We start from the raw sequence: 25,697 nt of genomic DNA on the forward strand, positions 1-25,697 counted from the left end.
GAGATCTGAATAACGAAAATATTTCAACTTTAATAAATAAAGCTCTTGCACATTTCTCAGGGACCCATGAAAAATAAACATTTTTGAAATGTTCAAACGTTTCTGAAAGCCTGGGAAAATAAACTGTCGTCCAACACAATGAGACAAGTTGCTGAAAGGGAAAACACATGGGCACGGTTGGCTTTGACTACCTGCAGGTGCCATGTATCCATCTGGAGGAAGGTGATTCAGCACCTACAAAAATTATTGCCTGAGTGCCTTACAAACAATTTGTAATGATCAAAAACTTCTATCTTCAAAAAAGCTTTTGACAACATCCAACACCCTTCTGTGATAAGGAAAAAAATTCTCAGAAAGCTAGGAATAAAGGGGAACTTTCTTAATTTGACACAAAATGTCTAAGAACAAAAACAATCAAAAATGAATGAAAAAAACCCTATACAACTAGAAAGTGAAAGGTGCTTAGTCGTCTTCGACTCTTTGCAACCCCCATGGCCTATACAGTCCGTGGAATTATCTAGCCAGAATACTGGAGTGGGTAGCCTTTCACTTCTCCAAGGGATCTTCCCAACCCAGGGATCGAACCCAGGTTTCCCACATTGCAGGTGGATTCCTTATCAGTTGAGCCACAAGGGAAGCCCAAGAATACTGGAATGGGTAGCCTATCCCTTCTCCAGAGGTTCTTCCCGACCCAGGAATCTGGGGTTTCCTGCATTGCAGGTGGACTTTTTACCAACTGAGCTATCAGGGAAGCCCCTATACAACTAACATCATACTTGATAAAGAAACACTGAATGCTTTCTCCCCAAGATTAGGAAAAGGGCTAAATTGTTTCTCTTTCTTACTCAACATAGAAAGTGAAAGTGTTAGTTGCTCAGTCGTGTCCAACTCTTTGCCACCCCGTGGACTGTAGCCCACCAGTCTCCTCTGCCCGTGGATTTTTCAGGCAAGAATACTGGAATGGGTTGCCATTCCCTTCTCCAGGGGATCTTCCCAACCCAGAGATCAAATCTGGGTCTCCTGCATTGCAGGCAGTTTCTTTACTGCCTGTGCCATCAGGGAAGCCCCTTATTCAAAACATAAGACTCTCACAATTCATTCAACATAGTATTGGAAATTCCATGTTGTAACAGGGCAAGAAAAAGAAATAAAAGGCACTAAGATTGAAAACAAGGAAATTAAAATGTCCCTATTTTCAGATAACATTAGTGTCTTTGTAAAAAAGCCCAAGGAATATACAAAAATAAAGCAGAAAGCAAAGACCTTTCTAGAACTAATAAGTGAGTTCAATAGGGTTGTAGAATATAAGATCAATATTTTTAAAATTAATCACATTTCTATGTATCAATACTAATAATGATATATGGAGAATAAAATTAAAAACGCAATACCATTCACAACAAAGAAAATGAATAGTTGTATATAAACTAGCAAAACATGTACAGAATCTTCATGCTGGAATTTATAAAACATTGAAGAAAGAAATCAAAGACCTAAATAATTGAGGGATATATGGTATTTGTGAATTGAAAGACTCAATATAGATGTAATTTATCCCTAAATCAATACACAGCTTTAATGCAATCTCTATTGAAATCCCCAGCAAGAGTTTTTGTAGATTCAAACAGCATTATTCTAAAACTTGTACAAAAAGGAAAAGTAACTAGAATAGCTAAAAACAATTTTGAAAAATAAAGTGGTAGGAATCATTCTGCTTGATACTAAAGATATCAAATATTAAAGATATTAAAGAGATATATGACTTGGCTCCATAGCTTGGGGGTTAGAGTGCTGGTCTTATAAACCAGGGGTCACAAGTTCAAATCTTGCTGGGGCCTAGGCAGAGTGTCTTTGCCATAAGGAGGGTGATTCTCTGTACTTTGAGCTTCCCTGGTGGCTCAGACAGTAAAGAATCTGTCTGCAATGCACGAGATCGGGGTTTGATCCTTGGGTAGGGAAGATCCCCTGGAGAATGGAATGGCTATTCATTCCAGTATTTTTGCCTGGAGAATTGCATAGACAGAGGAGCCTGACAGGCTACAGTTCATGGGATCACAAAGAGACAGACACGACTGAGCGACTAACATTTTCACTTTCACAATAATCAAGATGGTGTGGTATTTTAGAGGGATAAATGTATAGATCAGTGGAATAGAATACAGAACCCATAAATAGGCCCACACAAATATGTCCAACTGATTTTTTTTTATAAAGTGCAAGAGCAATTCAATGCAGGAAGGACAACCTTTACAACAGATAGTACTGGAGCAATGAGACATCGGAAGCCAGAAAACAAAATAGAACAAAAAAAGGAAGAACCTGGGCTTAAGCCTCTTGCATGCTCAGTCCCTCAGTTGTGTCCGAGTCTTCACTACCCTATGGACTGTAGACAACCAGGCTCCTCTCTCCATGGAATTCTCCAGGCAAGAATGCTGGAGTGGGTTGCCATTTCCCTATCCAGGGGATCTTCCCAACCCAGGGATTGAACCTAGGTATCCTGCATTGGCAGTCAGATTTTTTACCACTGAGCTACCAGGGATTCCCTTATAAAAAATTATCTCAAAATGAATCACAGACTAAATGTATAATTCAAAATTAAGTGTTATAGCTCTTCTAGAATTGGTCTAGTAGGTTTCTGGTCTTTATCAGAAGAACCCCTCAGGAAAAAAAATAAATGTGAACTATAACTTTTAGAAAAAAACGAGAAAAATTGGGGGATGTAGGACTAAATAAAGAAGTCTACAAAAACATAATCTATAAAAGGAAAAACTGATAAATTAGACCTCATCAAAAACTTTCAATTTTGCTATGCAAAAGATCTTAAAAGGATGAAAAGATAGCCACAAACTAGGAAAAAATACATGCAAACCACATATTCAACAAAGGACTAGAATCTAGAATATATAAAAACTCAACACTAAAAAACAAACAATCTAATTAGAAAATGAGAAAAAAGCATTAATAACATGTCACCAAAGAGAATATACAGATGGCAAGTAAGCACATGAAAAGATGTTCAACAGCCTTATCCATTAGGGGAATGCAAATTAAAACTCCAATGATAAATCACCACACACCTTTCAAAGTGGCTAAAATGAAAAACAATAGCAGCACCAAATTCTGTCAAGACTGCATAAAACTGGATCATCCATAGCTTGCTGCTGAGAACAAAAAATAACACTCTGGAAAACAATCTGACAGCTCCACACAAAACAAAAATGTGACTACCATACAATCCAGCAATGACACTCTTGGACATTTCTCCCAGATAATTAAAATTTATGTTTACATCAACATCTGCGTGCAAATGGTCATAACAGCTGTATTCATAATGACCAAAAACTGGAAACAACTCAGATGTCTTTCACCAGATAATCACTGAACAAACGTGGTACATCCATACCATGGAACACTACTCAACAATGAAAAGGGCAAACTATGGACACAGATGGCTCATATGACTCTCCAGGGAATTATGCTAGGTGGGGGGAAAAAAAGAACAATCCCAAACCACGGATTTTGTGGTTTTATTTATATAACATTCTTGAAATAACAGAATTATGGACATGATGAACAGGTCAGCTGTTGCCAAGAGAGGAGGGCACCAGGAGGGATTCTTGTGGTGATAAAAATGTTCTTTTCCTTGAAAAGAAAACGAAATATCAATTGATGCAATTTCATTGCATCAGTGAAATATCCTAGTTGTGATAATGTAAAATTGTTTTATAAAATGTTACCATTGGGAGAAATTGAGCAAATTGTACACAGGATCTCTGTACTATTTCTTAGCGAGTCATGTGAATCTACAATTATCTCAAAATGAAAATTCCATTTTGTTTTTTAAAAAAACCTACATCTTGGGAACTTGATTGTTTTCTTTTTACATTTTTATCTGTGATTTTTGCTTATAATTTTTTGTAAGTTTCTTTGAAAATATTAGCCTATTTGTATATTTAAGGAATTTCTTAAGTGTTTGGTCATTTGACACAGTAATTCTAAGCCCAGAAAAAACTCAAATGCAGATAGAGATGTTCATTGTAAAAATATGTGCTAACACAAAATCCTGAAATCAACTTTGTGTCCAACATCTAAGAGGAGATTAAATAAAATATCACATCCAAATGAAAGAATAATCTGCAATCATTAAAGAAAATTTTTTTACCCCCCAAATTTCAATCACATGTATAGTACTCACAATGTGAAAGGCACTATTCCAAGATCCTTCAAATATTAACTCATTTAGTCCTCATAGCAAGCCTCTGAGGTAACTACAATTATTACTGAATGAGGAAACTCAAGCAAAGAGAAATTAAATAATTTGCCCAAAGTTATACAACTAATAAATAGCAGAGCTGGAGTCTGAATGCAGAGAGTCCTGGCTCCAAAGCCTGTACTATTCATCATTACACTATTTAGCCATTGTTGGGTGTTATTATTATGGAGTAGAAGTAAAACTTTAAGTCAGATGCTAAAATAATGAAAAAGGCAGAATTTTTCTAGACATACATGGTTGACGACAACCAGCACTGAGGAAAAACGGCAGAGCAGAGCAGCTATCAGTGCTCATGGAATCTAGAGTCATACAGTTTGAACTAGGTATCAGTTCCCCAATTCTAACCTATATGGCCTTGCATAAATCATTTAATCTGTCTGGGCTTGAATTGAATAATCTATGAAATAAGATTTAAAAGTACTTATTTTTCAGACTCATTGAGAGGATTATTGAAGTTAATATGTGTAAAGTAATTCTCTTATAGTACATAAATGCTTGTTTCTTTTCTCTCTGTTAACATCTAAAACACAATGTTTTTTAAAAAGGCAGAACATATTCAGATGATCACATCAAAATATATGCCTCATGATAAATGTACCATCTCCTGATTATCACCAGCAAAGTAAAATGGATGCATGAATCTAAGTGGCTTAAAGGACCATCTCAACTGCATAGCCTAAAAAGTCCCTGGGAAATGTAGAACCCACAGTGTGTGTAGCTGAAGCATCTCCTAGAGCTTGAATACCCAGCACAAACAGCAAGTGGGTGGTTCTGGGTAACACTGTTTACTTGATAAATACAGCAGACACTATAAAACATCCCTTGCAAAGTCCTAAGACTTAAAAACATCAAAAGCAAGTGTATACCATCCAATCTTTTATGGAAATTTATGACTCTATAAAAATGGAAACAATAGACTATTGCATCAACATACAATCCCGATACAACAATGAGGCTCAAGAGACTCTGAGATACACCATCTGGAGCAAGAGAAAGAGAGAGTGATCAAATATAACTAAATTATCTGTAGCAGGTCCAAGCAAGTAGTGTGGTATTACTTACAGCTGGGGAGAGATGCTCAGAGACCCTTAAGTAAAGTGTTGTGACTTATGAGTTTCCTTGTCACAAGGATTTTTAAAAAGTCTTCCCTACACAAAGCATGAAGCTGAGGGGGAATGGATTATCTGTCATGATACAAAGTGTGTTTTACATTGATCATTTTAACAGTCAGGTAATTTCATATTTCATATCAATAGTGATGACAATTAGTAAAATCCCGTATCTAGAAGTCATACATGCTAAATTTGTGCAAGTTGCCATGGAAAGAATGTAGGTTTTGGAGTTAAATGGAGGTTGGTCTTCTGACCTCTCTCGTTAGCATTAAGGTGACTTTGAGCAAGTCATTTACATTCCTATAATTCTCAGTTTTTGTTCTGGTTTCTTTTCCATGGTAAGAAGTGGATTTATCCAGATTCAGAGAGAAGCGCTCTCCACAGAGTGTGGGCCACCACAGAGGGCGAGTGCCTAAGTCTCAGTTTTATTCAGCTATAAGGTGAAGAAAATTGCTTAACCTTGAAGAATTGTTATAAGATTATAGATTAGGTGTGGAAAAAGAAAATATCAAGTGGCCACTAAATCAACTGCTATTATTATTATTAAATTTAAAAGTGTGAAAACTCTTCAAACATTAACAATATTTCCTGGGGCAAAAATCATACAGGATGCAATAGATAAAACCTGAATAGTTCTAAAATGATTAAGTAACTGATTAATAAATACCTGAAAAAAAATCTTCAGACCCAGATGTCTTCTGCGGTGAATTCTCCCAAACATTTAAAAAAAGAAATCATGCATGTGTCGCGGTATTATTTTCAGTAGCCAAGATATGGAAACAAGCTCAGGACCCATCAGTGGAGGAATGGATGGAAAGACACACACGCCCACACACACAAAGGACTATACCACTCAGCCATAAAGAAGAGTGGAATCCTGCCATCTGTAAGACATGGATGGGCACTGAGGACTTTATGCTAAGTGAAGTAAGTCAGAGAAAGAAAAATATCATATGATCTGATCTAGCATGTGGAATCTAAAAAACAAACCAGTAACAACATTATAACCAAGTTTACAGATTTAGAAAGCAGGCTGGCAGTTGCCAGAGAGCAAGGGGGATGCGGAAGTGGGCAAAATAGCTGAAGAAGGAAAAAGGTACTAAGTTCCTAAGTTCCTAAGAAAGTAAATATTAAAAGTTCTCGCAAGAACTTTTGTCATGTGTATAGTGATGGATGGTAGCTTATTATGGTGATCATTTTGCCGTGTATATAAATAGTGAATCATTATGTTATATATCTGAAACTAATATAATTTATATTATACTTGATATTACATAATATATTATTATATTATTGTTATATAATTAAATTATATTATCAATTATACCTCAACAAAAATTAATTAATTTTTCAGAAGAAATCATACAAATTCTATAAAACTCTTTCAGAAAATAGAAACACAAAAAACCTATCCAACCTCATTTTATGAGACCAGAAGTCATTATCCTGATCCCAAACCAGATTATAAGAATAAAAGAAAAGAAAAGAAGAACAATATTACTTATGAACGTAGATGCAAAAACCCTTAACAAAATGTCAGTACATCGCACCTAACAATACATAAAAGGAATAATACACCACAACCAAGTGGGGTTTATCCAGGGAATGTTTAAAACATGAGCTCATGTTTAAAACTCAATCATGCAATCCACAATATTAGCATTATAAATAAAAAATATGATCATAAGCAATTGATGCAGAAAAAACATTTGAAAAAAATCAACATCCATTATGACAAAAACTCTGAGCAAACTAGATCTACAAGAGAACTTCCTCAACTTGATAAAAGGTATCTACAAAAAACCTATAACTAATATTATACTTAATAACGTAAGCTGAATATTTTATCTCCAATACAGGGAACAAGGCAAGGATGTCCACTCTCACCAACCGTTTTCAATATCAGCAAGTCTTGTTAAGTGCAACTGGCAATAAACAGAAATAAAAGACATATAAAATAGAAATAAAGAAAGAAAACCACTATTCATACATAATGCAATTGTCTACATAAATGAAATCATACAAAACAGAATATAAGGTCACCTCACAAAAGTCAACCATACTTCTATATTCTACAGTGAAATGTGGAAAACCACGTTCAACGGACTGACTCCAAAATATGCAAATAGCTCGTGCAGTTCTATGTCAAAACAAACAACCCAGTCAAAAAATAGGCAGAAGATAACAGACATTTCTCCAAAGACATGCAGATGGCCAAAAAAACACATGAAAAACACTTCACTAATTATCAGAGAAATGCAAATAAAAACTATAACGAGGTATTACCTCACACTGGTCAATATGGCTATCATCAAAAGGTCTACAAACAATAAATGCTGGGAGGGTACAGAGAAAAAGGAACCCTCCTACACAGTTGATGGAAATATAAATTGATACCACCACTATGGAGAACAGTATGGAGAAAAACAGAACTAGCATATGATCCAGCAATCCACTCATGGGCATATATTCAGAGAAAACCATAATTCAAAAAGATATATGCACCTCAATGTTCATTGTAACACTATTTACAATAAGCAAGACATGGTATGCAACTGAAATGTCCATCAACAGAGAAATGGATAAAGAAGATGTGATACACACACACAACTGTCACTCAGCCATAAAAAAGAACGAAATAAGTGAAGTCAGACAAAGACAAATATAATATGATATCACCTACATGTGTAATTTAAAATATGATACAAAGCAGAAGAGGAATAAAAGATTTCAAAAACAAACTTAGTTTCCAAAGGGAAAATAGGGGGAAGGTATAAATTAGGAGCTTAGCATTAACATCCACACACTACTACATATAAAATAGATAACCAACAAGGACCCACTGCATAGCACAGGGACCTCTGCTCAATATCCTATATGGTATTATATGTAACAACCTATATGGGTAAAGTTTGAGTAAACTCTGGGAGTTGGTGATGGACAGGGAGGCCTAGCGTGCTTCGGTCCATGGGGTCGCAAAGACTCAGGCACGACTGAGCGACTAAACTGAACTGAACTGCTATGGGTAAAGAATCTGAAAAAGAATTAATATATGTATACATATAACTGAATCACTTTGCTGTACACCTGAAAGTAACACAACATTGTAAATCAACTATATTCCAATTGAATTTTTTAAAAAAGCAGCCAGTGCCAAAAATTTATGTTTTGTATGATTTCATTTATATGACATTCTCAGAAAGACAAAACTACAGTGATTGAGAACACATCAGTGGTTACCAGTGGCTGGGAGGAGGGGAGGATGTGACTGAAAAGGAGCCACATAATGGACATTTTGGGGTGGTGCAACCATATATACCCTGACTGTGGGACTACTTATACGAATTTTTACATGTATTAAAATCTATAACACTGTACATACAAAAGAGTCAATTTTACTGTATATAAATTTATGAAAATATTTTTGAAAAAACGTTACATTGCTAGCATCATTTTGGCCAAATTCTGTTGGGTTTGACAACTATATTACGGTGACAATGCTGTGAGTCCAGAATCAGATCGCAGATTTGGATATAACCTGATAATACGGGCATGAACTTGACAGAGTTGTATTTACTGGCCTAGAGTAAGGAACTAGACCATAATCTTTACTTAATATTTGTTTACCTTATAGAATTTTATAGTAGAAGTCTGATTGATCATAAGTAAGACTGGCTGTCTAGAGACATTTACAAGGCTAGTCCTTAATGGCATGATGGGCCAAATCAAATTGGATTCATGATCAATATTCTTCATAACAAAGAGATTTAAGTCAGGTTGGTTAAAAGAGTCAGTCTTCTTCAATCTACTAAATTTTATTTGCTATATCTTATTCTCCTAGCACTGCCTGTTTATTAATAGACATCTATAATGCAAATGGTCAGAAACTCCCTGTTCAGATATCAACTACAGTCCACTGTCTCCGTTAATACTTTTACTACACTAAAATTTAATTGGACTGAGAGCTTATGCTTGCCAACTTTTTCTAAATATAGTGCTTTCAAGCTTTATGCAGAATATGATACTTGGGCACTTAATACTTTGCTTTGTCTTGCTTGGAAATCAATGACAGGTGTGGACAAAAAATCTATGAGCAGGCTAAAAACAAACCAATATTGAAGAAGTTCTAGAATACTATCATTTCTAAAGACATTCACTCATTCATTTATTCAAGAAATATTTACACAGTGCCAACTCTGTGATAAAAGTGAAAGTGTTAGTCACTCTGTCCAGAGGGTTCAGGATGGGGAACATGTGTACACCTGTGGCGGATTCATGTTGGTTGTGTCCGACTCTTTGCAATCCCATGGACTGTAGCCTCTGTTTGATGTATGGCAAAACCAATACAATATTATACAGTAATTAGCCTCTAATTAAAATAAATAAATTTAAATTTTAAAAAGTAGGCAGAAGATATAGACATTTCTCCAAAGAAGACATGCAGATGGCCAAAAAAGCACATGAAAAACACTTCACTAATTATCAGAGAAATACTAATATTTGAAAATTAAGTAGAGAAAGAAGCTGAGAAAGAATGGGCAGTGATGTTGAACCAAAACCAGGAAGCCAAGACATGAATGTGTTGGCAGATGGAGAGAATGGTCAACAGTCAACAACTGGAGTTGTTGATGCTGTTCAAGGGTCAAATCAGATGAGGCCAGAGAATAGCCCTTTGGACTGGCAACATGTGAGACACTGATACCCTTAAGGAGAACAGTCTTAGTGGAAGGAAACCAGTTTTAGTGGAGTACTGGGGCAGAAACTTAACTAAAGTTAAAGTACAAATGAGAAATAAAGAAATGGAGGTGGTAAACATAGGCAACACATTGTGAGAGTTTGGCTACTCAGGGGAACAGATAAGTGGATTCAAGAGACCATTTTTCAGCATGGGAAATCTTAGAGAATACATATGTGCTTATGGAAATTGGTAGCCAAGAGGAAAAAAAACTGGTGATGTAGGAGAGAGCGAACACAAAGGCAAGAGCAGAGTTGTGAAAAGGAAGGTGATCTTTGATAAAAGAAAAGGCAGAGACGGGTACATGTGCCTAGTTAATCCTTGTAAGGTAATAATTAGGATGCAATACCTATAACCTGACTCTGCAGATTGAAGACTGTGTAAGACCCAACCCTGAGAGGCTAGACTCTTTTCATCTCATGTACCCTGCCCATCATGAGATCAGGAGGGCAACAGAACTGATGAACCTAGCATGCCTCCCTCCAAAGGGAACTGCATGAGGAGAGGAGCCACTTTCAAGAAAATCTGTAATCATTGCTGTCTCGTGTGTATTTAGTTTCATGCAACAGATGAGCAAACTGATTTCATGTTATTAACAATAAATAGTGCTCTCAGAGTTCTTTTCTTTCCACCTAAAGTTTTTTTTGGAAACTGAAAAAGAGACCATAGTTTAGCCTGTAACATATCCTACCAGTGAAATCTATCAGCAATGCAAGAAGGCTTATGAGAGTAAGAATGTCCTATTTCAAATATGTTGGTGGTATATGGTAGTCTGGCTGGGTTATGCAGTGTGCTGAGACCACTATGGCAGACAAACTCGAAACTAGGACAAACGTGTCCCTACACAGATAGGATACCTAGAAAAAATGGGTAGAGTTTCCTGGACACCTGCTCAAGTGCATGCTAAGTCACTTCAGTCATGTCTGACTCTTTGTGACCCTATGGGCTGTAGCCTGCCAGACTCCTCTGTCCATGGGATTCTCTGATAGGAATACTGGAGTGGGTTGCCATGTCCTCCTCCAGGGGGTCTTCCCAACTCTGGAATCGAACCCACATTTCTTAGTCTCCTGCATTGGCAGTTGGGTTCTTTACCACTAGCGCCACCAGGGAAGCCCTTCCTGGACACCAACTGCCTTTTAAATAAAGGATTATCCCTACAGAAAAAGCAAGAGAGTTCCAGAAAAACATCTACTTTTGCTTTATTGAGTACACCAAAGCCTTTGATTGTGTGGATCACAACAAACTGTGGAAAATTCTTAAAGAGATTGGAACACCAGACCACCTGACTGCCTCCTTGATAAATCTGTATGCAGGTCAAGAAGCAACAGTTAGAACTGGACATGGAACAACAGACTGGTTCCAAGTTAGGAAAGGAGTACAGCAAGGCTGTATATTGTCACCCTGCTTATTTAAATTGTATGCAGAGTACAGCATGAGAAATGCCAGGCTGGATGAAGCACTAACTGGAATCTAGATTGCTGGGAGAAATATCAATAACCTCAGATACACAGATGACACCACCCTTATGGCAGAGGCAAAGTAGAACTAAAGAGCCTCTTGATGAAGATGGAAGAGGAGAGTGAAAAAGTTGGCTTAAAACTCAACATTCAGAAAGCTAAGATCATGGCATCTGGTCCCATCACTTCATAGCAAATAGATGGGGAAACAATGGGAACAGTGACAGACTATTTTCGGGGGCTTCAAAATCACTGCAGATGGTGACTGCAGCCATGAAATTAAAAGATGCTTGCTCCTTGGAAGAAAAGCTATGACCAACCTAGATAGCATATTGAAAAGCAGAGACATTACTTGGCCAACAAAGGTCCATCTAGTCAAAGCTATGGTTTTTCCAGTACACATGTATGGATGTGAGAGTTGGACTAAAAAGAAAGCTGAGCGCCAAAGAATTGATGTTTTTGAACTGTGGTGTTGGAGAGGACTCTTGAGAGTCCCTTGGACTGCAAGGAGATCAAACAAATCAATACTAAAGGAAATCAGTCCTGAATATTCATTGGAAGGACCAATACTCATTGGAAGGACTGATGCTGAAGCTGAAACTCCAATAATTTGGCCACCTGATGTGAAGAACTGACTCATTGGAAAAGACCCTGATGCTGGGAAAGATTGAGGGCAGGAGGAGAAGGGGACGACAGAGGATGAGATGGTTGGATGGCATCACCGACGTGATGGACAGGAGTTTGAGTAAGCTCCGGGAGTTGGTGATGGACAGGGAAGCCTGGCATGCTGCAGTCCATGGGGTCACAAAGAGTTGCACACTACTGAGCGACTGAACTGAAGTGAACTATCCCTTTAAATACTGCATTAAATCCATGCGTTACCTAAGAGTGGACATTAACTCTGATAGAATTACAAAGCTGATTTTCATTGGCTACACTCAATTCCAGGGCAGGGCTAGACCCACAGAATGGAAGCCACAATCTCCTCAGCTGAGCAGGGGTTCATAAACTGAGAGTACAGAATGCCAAGATCCAGGGGGAAGGAACTGATAACTTCCACCAAATCCTATGAGATCTGGATAGTAAATATTAGCAACATGTTTAAGCTTGCTGGCCAAAGCTGCTGTCTCAAGAGGTTTCTTTTTATCCCTCACCATTGAGTCACAGTTAAGCTCTAAGAAGAATGTTTAAGCTGGATTTAGAAAAGGCAGAGGAACCAGAGATCAAATTGACAACATCTGCAGGATCATCAAAAAAGCAAGAGAGTTCCAGAAAAACATCTACTCTGCTTTATTGACTACACCAAAGCCTTTGACTGTGCAGATAACAAAAAACTGGAAAATTCTGAAAGAGATGGGAATATCAGACCACCTTATCTGCTTCCTGAGAAATCCTGTATGCAGGTCAGGAGGAAACAGTTAGAACTGGACATGGAACAACAGACTGGTTCCAAGTCAGGAAAGGAGTACCGCAAGGCTGTATATTGTCACCCTGCTTATTTAACATATATGCAGAGTGCATCATGTGAAATGCTGGACTGGATGAAGCACAAGCTGGAATCAAGATTGGTGGGAGAAATCTCAATAACCTCAGATATGCACTGGGACGACCCAGAGGGATGATATGGGGATGGAGGAGGGAGGAGGGTTCAGGATGGGGAACACATGTATACCTGTGGCGGATTCATTTTGATATTTGGCAAAACTAATACAATTATGTAAAGTTTAAAAATAAAATAAAAAATTAAAAAAAAAAAAAAACTCAGATATGCAGATGACACCATCCTTAGAAGGCAAAATAGAACTAAAGAGCCTCTTGATGAAGATGGAAGAGGAGAGTGAAAAAGTTGGCTTAAAACTCAACATTCAGAAAGCTAAGATCATGGCATCCGGTCCCATCACTTCATAGCAAATAGATGGGGAAACAATGGGAACAGTGACAGACTTTATTTTGAGGGGCTTCAAAATCACTGCAGATGGTGACTGCAGCCATGAAATTAAAAGATGCTTGCTCCTTGGAAGAAAAGCTATGACCAACCTAGACAGCATATTAAAAAGCAGAGACATTACTTGGCCAACAAAGGTCCATCTAGTCAAAGCTATGGTTTTTCCAGTAGTCATGTATGAATGTGAGAGTTGGATTATAAAGAAAGCTGAGCACCGAAGAATTGATGCTTTTGAACTGTAGTGTTTGAGAGGACTCTTGAGAGTCCCTTGGACTGCAAGGAGATCAAACAAATCAATACTAAAGGAAATCAGTCCTGAATATTCATTGGAAGGACCAATACTCATTGGAAGGACTGATGCTGAAGCTGAAACTCCAATAATTTGGCCACCTGATGTGAAGAACTGACTCATTGGAAAAGACCCTGATGCTGGGAAAGATTGAGGGCAGGAGGAGAAGGGGATGACAGAGGATGAGATGGTTGGATGGCATCACCGATGTGATGGACAGGAGTTTGAGTAAGCTCCGGGAGTTGGTGATGGACAGGGAAGCCTGGCATGCTGCAGTCCATGGGGTCACAAAGAGTTGCACACTACTGAGCGACTGAACTGAAGTGAACTATCCCTTTAAATACTGCATTAAATCCATGCGTTACCTAAGAGTGGACATTAACTCTGATAGAATTACAAAGCTGATTTTCATTGGCTACACTCAATTCCAGGGCAGGGCTAGACCCACAGAATGGAAGCCACAATCTCTTCAGCTGAGCAGGGGTTCATAAACTGAGAGTACAGAATGCCAAGATCCAGGGGGAAGGAACTGATAACTTCTACCAAATCCTATGAGATCTGGATAGTAAATATTAGCAACATGTTTAAGCTTGCTGGCCAAAGCTGCTGTCTCAAGGGGTTTCTTTTTATCCCTCACCATTGAGTCACAGTTAAGCTCTAAGAAGAATGTTTAAGCTGGATTTAGAAAAGGCAGAGGAACCAGAGATCAAATTGACAACATCTGCAGGATCATCAAAAAAGCAAGAGAGTTCCAGAAAAACATCTACTCTGCTTTATTGACTACACCAAAGCCTTTGACTGTGCAGATAACAAAAAACTGGAAAATTCTGAAAGAGATGGGAATACCAGACCACCTTATCTGCCTCCTGAGAAATCTGTATGCAGGTCAGGAGGAAACAGTTAGAACTGGACATGGAACAACAGACTGGTTCCAAGTCAGGAAAGGAGTACCACAAGGCTGTATATTGTCACCCTGCTTATTTAACATATATGCAGAGTGCATCATGTGAAATGCTGGACTGGATGAAGCACAAGCTGGAATCAAGATTGGTGGGAGAAATCTCAATAACCTCAGATATGCACTGGGACGACCCAGAGGGATGATATGGGGAGGGAGGAGGGAGGAGGGTTCAGGATGGGGAACACATGTATACCTGTGGCGGATTCATTTTGATATTTGGCAAAACTAATACAATTATGTAAAGTTTAAAAATAAAATAAAATTAAAAATTAAAAAAAAAAACTCAGATATGCAGATGACACCACCCTTAGAAGGCAAAATAGAACTAAAGAGCTTCTTGATGAAGATGGAAGAGGAGAGTGAAAAAGTTGGCTTAAAACTCAACATTCAGAAAGCTAAGATCATGGCATCCGGTCCCATCACTTCATAGCAAATAGATGGGGAAACAATGGGAACAGTGACAGACTTTATTTTGAGGGGCTTCAAAATCACTGCAGATGGTGACTGCAGCCATGAAATTAAAAGATGCTTGCTCCTTGGAAGAAAAGCTATGACCAACCTAGACAGCATATTAAAAAGCAGAGACATTACTTGGCCAACAAAGGTCCATCTAGTCAAAGCTATGGTTTTTCCAGTAGTCATGTATGAATGTGAGAGTTGGATTATAAAGAAAGCTGAGCACCGAAGAATTGATGCTTTTGAACTGTAGTGTTTGAGAGGACTCTTGAGAGTCCCTTGGACTGCAAGGAGATCAAACAAATCAATACTAAAGGAAATCAGTCCTAAATATTCATTGGAAGGCCTGAGGCTAAAGCTGAAGCTCCAATAGTTTGGCCACCTGATGCAAAAAACTGACTCATTGGAAAAGACCCTGATGCTTGGAAAGATTGAAGGTGGGATGGGAAGGCAATGACAGAGGATGAGATGTTTGGATGGCATTACCAACTCGATGGACATGAATTTGAGCAAGCTCTGGAAGTTGGTGATGGAAAGGGAGGCCTGGTATGCTGCAGTCCATGGGGTCCCAAAGAGTCAGACACAACTGAGAGACTGAACTGAACTGAAGAATATGTTTTTACTAAGTGAATTTAGAGTAACTTTTTTTGGAGTCCTAAATGGCCTTCTCTATCAAATTTTCTACTAAATTCTTATTTTACCATAAAAAATATATACAAACACACACACAGAGGCAATGTTCTAAAAATAGTCTGGTATATATTCTAATTTAGCCTCTAGGAATAGAGCAGAAAGTTATCTTGCAATCAAATCTTTTGACCCACAAACCTCGTGAAATCCATGCACCTATGGACACTTATCTTTGACAAACAATGCAAGAACATACAGTGAAGAAAAGACAATCTCTTTGACAAGTGGTGCTGGGAAAACTGGTCAACCACTTGTAAAAGAATGAAACTAGAACACTTTCTAACACCATACACAAAAATAAACTCAAAATGGATTAAAGATCTAAATGTAAGACCAGGAACTATAAAACTCCTAGAGGAAAACATTGGCAAAACACTCTCTGACATAAAGCACAGCAGGGTCCTCTATGACCTACCTCCCAGAGTAATGGAAATAAAGGCAAAAATAAACAAATGGGACCTAATTAAACTTAAAAGCTTCTGCACAATGAAGGAAACTATAAGCAAGGTGAAAAGACAGCCTTCAGAATGGGAGAAAATAATAGTGAATGAAGCAACTGACAAAGAATTAATCTCAAAAATATATAAGCAACTCCTGCAGCTCAGTTCCAGAAAAATAAACGACCCAATAAAAAAAAAAAAATGGGTCAAAGAACCAAACATTTCTCCAAAGAAGACATACAGATGGCTAACAAATGCATGAAAAGATGCTCAACATCATTCATTATCAGAGAAATGCAAATCAAAACCACAATGAGGTACCATCTCACGCCAGTCAGAATGGCTACTATCAAAAAGTCTACAAACAATAAATGCTGGCAAGGGTGTGGAGAAAAGGGAACCCTCTTACTCTGTTGGTGGGAATATAAACTAGTACAGCTACTATGGAGAACAGTGTGGAGATTCCTTTAAAAACCGGAAATAGGACTGCCATATGACCCAGCAATCCCACTCCTGGGCATATACTCCAAGGAAACCAGAACTTAAAGAGACACATGTACCCCACTGTTCATCACAGCACTGTTTATAATAACTAGGACATGGAAGCAACCCAGATGTCCATCAGTAGATGAATGGATAAGAAAGCTGTGGTACATATACACAATGGAGTATTACTCAGCTATTAAAAAGAATGCATTTGAATCAGTTCTAATGAGGTGAATGAAACTGGAGCCTATTATACAGAGTGAAGTAAGTCAGAAAGAAAAACACCAATACAGTATACTAACACATATATATGGAATTTAGAAAGATGGTAACGATGACCCTATATGTGAGACAGCAAAAGAGACACAGATGTAAAGAACAGACTTTTGGACTCTGTGGGAGAAGGCAAGAGTGGGATGATTTGAGAGAATACCATTGAAACATGTATATTTCCATATGTGAAATAGATCGCCAGTCCAGGTTTGATACATGAGACAGGGTGCTCAGGGCTGGTGCACTGGGACAACCCTGAGGGATGGGATGGGGAGGGAGGTGGGAGGAGGGTTCAGGATAGGGGACACATGTACACATGGCTGATTCATGTCAATGTATGGCAAAACCACTACAATATTATGAAGTAATTAGCCTCCAATTAAAATGAATTAATTAAAAAAAAGAAATTTCTGTAATCCCATGGATACAGAGATACACATGTACACAATTCTGAATCACTTAGCAGAATCAGCTCCTCTATGAACACAAACACAAACCCAAGATTAAACACCCTTCTGCATTAGGGCAATCCAAAAAGCCGTGGACATCTATTGGCTTCAGAGCTGAAGCTATCACTGAATATATCCTCCAAGGCACCACACTGCCAATGCTCAAGAAATTCAAAATGTTCTTAGGGACTCCAGTGTGACACTTAAGCTCTATTTGCTACAAATCTTACATTTTCCTTCTTGAGTGTTTTCTCAACTCTCCTTACAGTTATTTCCACATTTCATTAGTGGTTAGTGTATGGTTCTCTCTTGGAAATCACTTATTTGAAAATGATGTCCCCAAAGCTTTTTTCTACCCCTGGATATTTCTCAGTGGTTATGCCTCTCCAAGAGTTATTGTCTATTTCTCTCTCATACAAACTGAAGAACTACAGGGAGATATGGACGAACCATTTTCTCTTAGCTAAATCTTGAATATATCGCATAGGTCACCTAAGTGATCTTAAACACAGTTTTCTCAATTTCACATGCCATTTTATAGTATTGGGAGTAACTCACATTCAACTTGCCCTGGACTTTTGATTCACCCGAAGGAAGATGTGATGGACAGATAAGAGTAAGAGAGAGAACTTTGAGAAATATAGTTTACCAATGCAGACACTCTGTTTCCCCTAGGAAGAAATAAACAGTGCCTGAGACCAGGAGATGAAGGTGAAGGCTGACAGGTATAGCAATAATTAGCAATTGGGAGAGAAGCAGATATCAGGACAAGTATGCTGCTGACCATGGTCCTGAGAATTATTTGCCTACAAGGATATAATCTTCCTAACCCTGAAATACTGGTGATTCTGGTACAACCTTCCTCAGAATTTCTGAGTCAGGTGAGAAAAGAAGTGGTCACAGGAAAGAGTGGAAGAAAGAGAGAGAGAAAGAAAGAAAGAGGTGGACAGAGGCTTTCAGAGAAGCATAGTCATTAACTATGAAAAGACATAGGAAGAAGGAAGAAAAAAACAACTTTCTGGACAACATTTTCAAGTAACTGTAATTGACAAGAAAGAAACAACTAATCACACCAAAAAATCAAACATTTGAGGGTGACTAAGAAATTCTGTACAAGAAGATGTAAAGTTGTACAAGAGGAGGAATGAATAAGTGTAACCAAGAGATGAGCAGAGCATCATCTGTGTAGAATTACAATGTCATTGTGAGTTGAGTTCTATCAACATCCTCCTCTCATCCTTATGCATTATCTCCTTGGAGGATCTTGTTCATTTCCATGGCCACAATAGCATCTGATGCTGATGAATCTAACTTTGTATTTCCACCTGTGATCTCACCTTTGAGCCCTTGATCTTAATGTCCAACTGCCTACTTCCCAAATATGTGAGCAAATTTGGAAAACTCAGCAGTGGCCACAGGACTAGAAAAGGTCAGTTTTACAATCCCAAAGAAAGGCAGTGCCAAAGAATGTTCAAACTACCACACAATTGCACTCATCTCACATGATAGCAAAGTAATGCTCAAAATTCTCCAAGCCAGGCATCAATAGTACATGAACCAAAAACTTCCAGATGTTCAAGCTGGATTTACAAAAGGCAGAGGAACCAGAGATCAAATTGCTAACATCTGTTGGATCATATAAAAAGCAAGAGATTTCCAAAAAAACATATACTTTTGCATTATTACTATACCAAAGCTTTTGACTGTGTGGATCACAACAAACTGTGAAAAATTCTTAAAGAAATGAGAATACCAGACCACCTTACCTGCCGGGAGAAATATCAATAACCTCAGATATGCAGATGACACCACAGTTATGGCAGAAAGTGAAGAAGAACTAAGGAGCCTCTTGATGAAAGTGAAAGAGGAGAATGAAAAAGTTGCCTTAAAACTCAACATTCAGAAATCCAAGATCATGGCATCCGGTCCCATCACTTCATGGCAAATTGATGGGGAAATAGTAGAAACAGTGGCTGACTTTATTTTGGGGGGCTTCAAAATCACTGCAGATGGTGACTGCAGCTGTGACATTAAAAGACACTTACTCCTTGGAAGGAAAGTTATGACCAACCTAGACAGCATATTAAAAAGCAGAGACATTACTTAGTTAATGACTAGTAATTACTTGACCAACAAAGGTCCGTCTAGTCAAGGTTTTCCAGTAGTCATGTATGGATGTGAAAGTTGGACTATACAGAAAGCTGAGTGCAGAAGAATTGATGCTTTTGAAATGTGGTGTTGGAGAAGACTCTTCAGAGTCCCTTGGACTACAAGGAGATCCAACCAGTCCATCCTAAAGATCAGTCCTAGGTATTCATTGGAAGGACTGATGTTGAAGCTGAAACTCCAATACTTTGGCCACCTGATCCAAAGAGCTGACTCATTTGAAAATACCCTGATGTTGGGAAAGATTGAAGGCAGGAGAAGAAGGGGATGACAGAGGATGAGATGGTTGGATGGCATCACCAACTCAATGGACATGAGTTTGAGTAAACTCCAGGAGTTGGTGATGGACAGGGAGGTCTGGTGTGCTGCAGTCCATGGGGTCACAAAGAGTCAGACACAACTGAGTGACTGAACTGAACTGAACTGAAAGCCTTTGACTGTGGATCACAACAAACTGTGAAAAAATTCTTAAAGAGATGGGAATACCAGACCACCTTACCTGCCTCCTGAGAAATCTGTATGCAGGTCAAGAAGCAACAGATAAAACTAGACATGGAACAACAGACTGGTTCCAAATCAGGAAAGGAGTACATCAAGGCTGTATATTGTTACCCTGCTTATTTAACTTAAATGCAGAGTACATCATGAGAAATGCTGGGCTGGATGAAGCACAAGCTAGAATCAAGATTGCTGGGAGAAATATCAATAACCTCAGATATGCAGATGACACCATCCTTATGGCAGATAACAAAGAGGAACTAAAGAGCCTCTTGATGAAAGTCAAAGAGGAGAGTGAAAAAGCTGGCTAAAACTCAATATTCAAAGAGCGAAGATCATGGGATCTGGCAAATAGATGGGGAAACAATGGGAACAGTGACAGACTTTATTTTCTTGGGTTCCAAAATCACTGCAGATGGTGACTGCAGCCATGAAATTAAAAGATGCTTGCTCCTTGGAAGAAAAGCTATGACCAACCTAGACAACATATTAAAGAGCAGAGACATTACTTTACCGGCAAAGGTCCATCCAGTCAAAGCTATGGTTTTTCCAGTAGTCATGTATGGATGTGAGAGTTGGACTATAAAGAAAGCTGAGCACCAAAGAATTGATGCTTTTGAACTGTGGTGTTAGAGAAGACTCTTGAGAGTCCCTTGAACTACAAGGAGATCAAACAAGTCAATCGTAAAGGAGATCAGTCCTGAATATTCATTGGAAGGCCTGAAACTAAAGCTGAAGCTCCAATAGTTTGGCCACCTGATGAGAAGAACTGACTTACTAGAAAAGATCCTGATGCTGGGAAAGATCCAAGGTGGGAGGAGAAGGGGATGACAGATGATGAGATGTTTCTATGGCATTACCGACTCAATGGATATGAGTGTGAGCAAGCTCCGGGAGTTTGTGATGGACAGGGAAGCCTGGCATGCTGCAAGTCCATGGAGTCCCAAAGAGTCAGACATGACTGAGTGACTGAAGTGAACTGAACTACTTCATATCTCCTCTTGTATGAGTCACAAGATGTAAATTCCCCAATTAAACATACCTATACAGAGAAAACAATTGGCAGTTCAGGAAAAGAAAATGCTTCAATAGGATAAAAACAGTATTAGACAATATAAACTGCATAACAACATTCAGGACAAAGGGAAAGAATCTAACTGTATAGGAAACTTGGATGTGAGACATGGGGGCTTATTCAGAGAGGATAGTGAAGAGACTGAAATTCAGAGGCATTTCCTGCTCATGGTAACTTTAACTAAAAGCAATTCCTTTCTGAATACCCTGCAAAAAGAATTGTTGAACAGGCATCTGTCTCCCCAGTCATACCTGTATCCACAAGTAGGAGCACTATCAAATAGTAATAGTGAGATTCTCAAATCCAGAAACTCAAAGATTGAGGGAAACTCAATTACACTGATAAATCCAGAAAAGTGATGAAGGAGTCACCAAGGCCCAAAGTCTCAGAATTCCAGAACCAGGCCTTGAAGGATGATATCTTAGAGGAAGTAAAAGTAAGTATTAATTTACACAGTGGGTAATAAACTTGCAGAATCCTTAGCTCTAAATGTAACAGAGGCTAAAAATATAAATCATGTGAAAAAAATTTTAGATCCTTTTCTTGGTGGAAGCATTATTGCATATTAGCAAAGAACTTTCATTTGGGGGGAACATAACTAGCTAGGAAAGGCTGAAGCCGTAGAGAGATTTGTAAAGATAATCTTGGTGTTATATTCCACCTGAATTCACCTCCTTAAAAAGCAGGGACCTCCCAGGCCTCAAATAAATGCAGGGGTAAGACAAGACAGTCCACAGGTTACAGAATATGGAGCTGCTAGACATCTGAAAGTCAACATCTTGAGCTAAAACCAGAATTAAGAACTGGGATAACCCAAACGCCATGTGTGCAGTAACAGAATGGCATTTAATGGCAAAAAGGAAGGAGCGAGTTCAGAGGAGAGGAATGAGGTAGACACTGGAAAGATGTTTTAAGACACAAACAGGAGCTTAACTAGGGAGCAAGGGCTTGGCCCTGGGTGAAGAGCAGGCTGTCATGGGCACAAAGACATGGTACTCCTTCAGAGGTAAAGCGTGTCCTTGGACCAGTGACCTTTCCATGTACTCTTTGGACCTTGGAACATGACATGCAAACACATTATAACATCCTCCAGAAACATATTCTCATATGAAGATTTGCAGGCAGCATGAGAAGGCTTGTGAATATGCGCGCGTGTACATGCACACACACACATTCCCATAAAGTTTTTTATTAGCATCAAAAGCCAAGAAAGGAGGAGGGAAAGGATCCTTTGACCCAAAGACTGAACAAAGTTTTTCACAATATGTCATGCACATGAGAATTTAATGACTCACAAATTCCAGTGGGTATTTTTTTCCTTCAATTTTCCAGTTTGTTCTATTTTGCAAATATTTGTACTCAAATGATAATGTGACTTTTGTTGAACAGCCACACTGACTCCCTCATGAAGAGCTTTATTTTGAGCCAGAAGACATCTGCTAAATTGAGACTTACAAAGAACTTAATAAATACAAACATAAATAGATGAGCTCTGAATATTATATTTTGAGCATTCACCATTCACTTCCTTATGTACTTGCAAATTATACACCAGCAGGCAAAGCATTTCAAAAGAGCGATGAGTAAATCGCCTTAGAATCTTTTCCTTCTGAGCACCTTGGAGATGTTCTTTCATTCAAATCCATTAATTAGGGAGGTTAAACATTGCCTTCCCCAGCAGGCAAGCTTTGTCTCTACAGACTATTGATGCAGAATGTAGGGAAAGACAAAGCCAGTGCATTGGAGGATTATGACCATTGATGATTGACATCAAGAATCCATAATATATTCCAGACACAGATTTCAGTCATCTAACAGAGCACACGATATGCTACGGCACAGGCCAAAATCCTCGGGAATGTCATATTGCTGGGGAGCAGGCTGGTTTACGATTTTCAGGCTCATAAGTAAATCAGATTTGGCCTCATTGCTTTGCTTTTGAAACTGTTTCTTGGCACTGTCACAGTGACAAACCAATGGCCTAAAGTGCAATTAGCTATCATGTATCCTTGTTAAGCAACAGCCTGCTTGCCCCTGGCACTGCATGTGCGATGCAGTTAATGTGGCACGCCTAGCTGTCGCGCAGGTCCCAGTCCAGATGAGATAAGGAACTCACTTTAAACGAGACATTTCTTTCCAGACTCCAAAAACTATTAAAAAAAAAACCACCCATGTTTCCTAGTATATTAAAGAGAAGTTTTATAATAGGATATAGATGCAGTGTTGAAGAGGTTCCAGGCTCCCTCTGAAACTAAGTAATATCTTAATAATATTTGTCATTTATCTCCTGTGGTTAGAAAGGTAGAGAGGATCAGAAAGGCACAGCATATAAATTGGTTTCTGTGGCCTTTGATAAAACACTGTTTGCGTTACATCATTTTAGTGGCTCTTGAATTCTGACTGAGGACATTATTTGGCTCTCCAAAACTGACAGCATCTCCTCCGGGGATAAAGCCGTAATGTGGAAAACTTTGCACTCCCTGCCCTTCCTGTGTAAATTCAAGTCCTAGCAAGAGGAAAGACATCTGTTTTGCCATCTATCTGCAAATGCACGACTATGATAATGCTCATGACCAACTCCATATCGCTGAACAAGAGAGCTCCATTCATTCAGAAGAGCCAGGTCTTGAATGTAAACGAAATAAGAGTGTCCAGTGGTCTCAGTCCCTGTCCTGTGTCCTGTCATCCCAGCTAGCTCTCAGTCACCCACGGTGAAATCCTAGTCATTTCCCGAATGTACTGCAGCAGCATAAAATTTTCTTTCCACAATAAACCTGCTTCTGAGATCCTGATCATTGTAGGGTATAGTTTAGCAGTGTGCCATAGGCACATTTGGGGACTGTGATAGACCAATGAATATCTCTTTTTCCTATAACTTGTAGACCCCCGTCCACTGTAACCCTGAGCTGAATCATGTGACTTTCTTTAGCCAGTGGGACCGTAACAAACTGACACTTATAGAGGTATCACAAAATGTTTGAGCTTTTCTGCTTCCTCTCTTGTTTCTCTGTGATGATCCTGAGAATATGTGCAGGCCAGTCTGAGACGACACCTGAGCTAGCACTCCAGGGGCATGTATGGGACATGTGCACATGAGACAGATCCAGGGAGGAGAACTCAGCAGTCCCAGGCATGGCCACCCCAGTCCAAGTGGCCTTCTTCTGACCCATTAGCTGAACTGATGCATGAATGAGCCCAGCTATCCCAATACTCACAGGAAATAAAAAATGGCTAATGTTTTGAGCCACCATTTGGGGATATTTTGTTACATAGTACTATGTTGGCACTAGGTAACTGATACCGGGCCAGAACTGAATTTGTGGAGCAATGGAGGACAATTTGAATGCCAATGTCACCCTGTTTCTCCATGCTCCCCCGTGCAACCTCCTGAAAATAAATGTTGAACGAAAACTTAGAGGTAGCTTGAAAAAGCACTGAATGATTGGTCAGTCTGAAGCACCTACAATTTGAGGAGGCATTACAGATCAGAGGTGAGGCAGGAGTTCAGGGATCAGGTGACTTTGAACAGGCCTAGGTAGATGGGTCTAAGCACAGAGGGGTCTCAAAAGCCTGACACACAGGTGAATCATGAAGCTGAGTGTCTGACTCTGGCCCTGGGGCTCCGGGATCTTCCAGCCAGTGAATAGGCACAGACTCTATCTCACCACCGCCTTCCTTAAGAAAAACTGGAGAATTTCAGAAAGAATCTCAGTGGTCATCTGGTATGTGCACTCCCGCTGATACTTGATAAATGTGGGATGTCACTTGCCTGGTTTGTTATAAGCTGAACAAATGATTGTGTCCGAGAGTGGTGGTACATGAGTGATGATCTCTGGGGACACTTAGACAGGTCTGAGAATTGGAAAGGCCTCCATGGGTTCAGGTTCCTGCTTGAAAGCCCCTCACTAGGCTCTGCCAGCAAGGAATATGAACTGAGCCAGAGCCTTCAATTTCTCTAAAGCTTTTAATCCATCCATTAAAGCCAGAATCTGAAGGAAAAATAAACTGGGTTTAATTAATCAGAATTTCACAAAATCTCAAGTCAAATAAAAATGTATTACGTGTCTGGTTTTGTGCCCTCTGCTGGACACTATGGTTTTACAAAATAATAAGGACACAGACCTCTACCTTCAAAATTCTTACAATTTGATAAAGTAAATTCAACATACTGGAGATACTAGCAGAGCAATAAGAACTATGTAATTCTGATTGTCATTTACATGTTCATAAATATTCAGATTCTCCTTCCACACACAAGGAAGGATTTTATGTCTCCAGCCCCTAGAAGTGAGGTACAGCCAAGTAACTGATTTCAGGCAATGGAATGTAAATAGAAATGTTGGATATCATTTTTTCAGTGAAAATATTTAACTACCGGTGCCCAACTCCAAT

At 38.9% G+C, this 25,697-nt stretch overlaps 2 non-coding genes across 2 annotated transcripts; both read left to right on the forward strand.

The window, feature by feature from the left end:
• Window positions 1–1,765: 1,765 nt before the first annotated feature.
• Window positions 1,766–1,838, forward strand: TRNAI-UAU (transfer RNA isoleucine (anticodon UAU)). Its single transcript has one exon. It is a non-coding gene; the product is annotated as a tRNA-Ile (tRNA).
• Window positions 1,839–2,597: 759 nt separating this feature from the next.
• Window positions 2,598–2,659, forward strand: LOC138989607 (U7 small nuclear RNA). Its single transcript, XR_011465866.1, has one exon. It is a non-coding gene; the product is annotated as a U7 small nuclear RNA (small nuclear RNA).
• The last annotated feature ends 23,038 nt before the right edge of the window (window positions 2,660–25,697 follow it).

This window comes from Bos mutus, chromosome 10, assembly GCF_027580195.1.
Source record: "Bos mutus isolate GX-2022 chromosome 10, NWIPB_WYAK_1.1, whole genome shotgun sequence".
NCBI lineage: Eukaryota > Metazoa > Chordata > Mammalia > Artiodactyla > Bovidae > Bos > Bos mutus.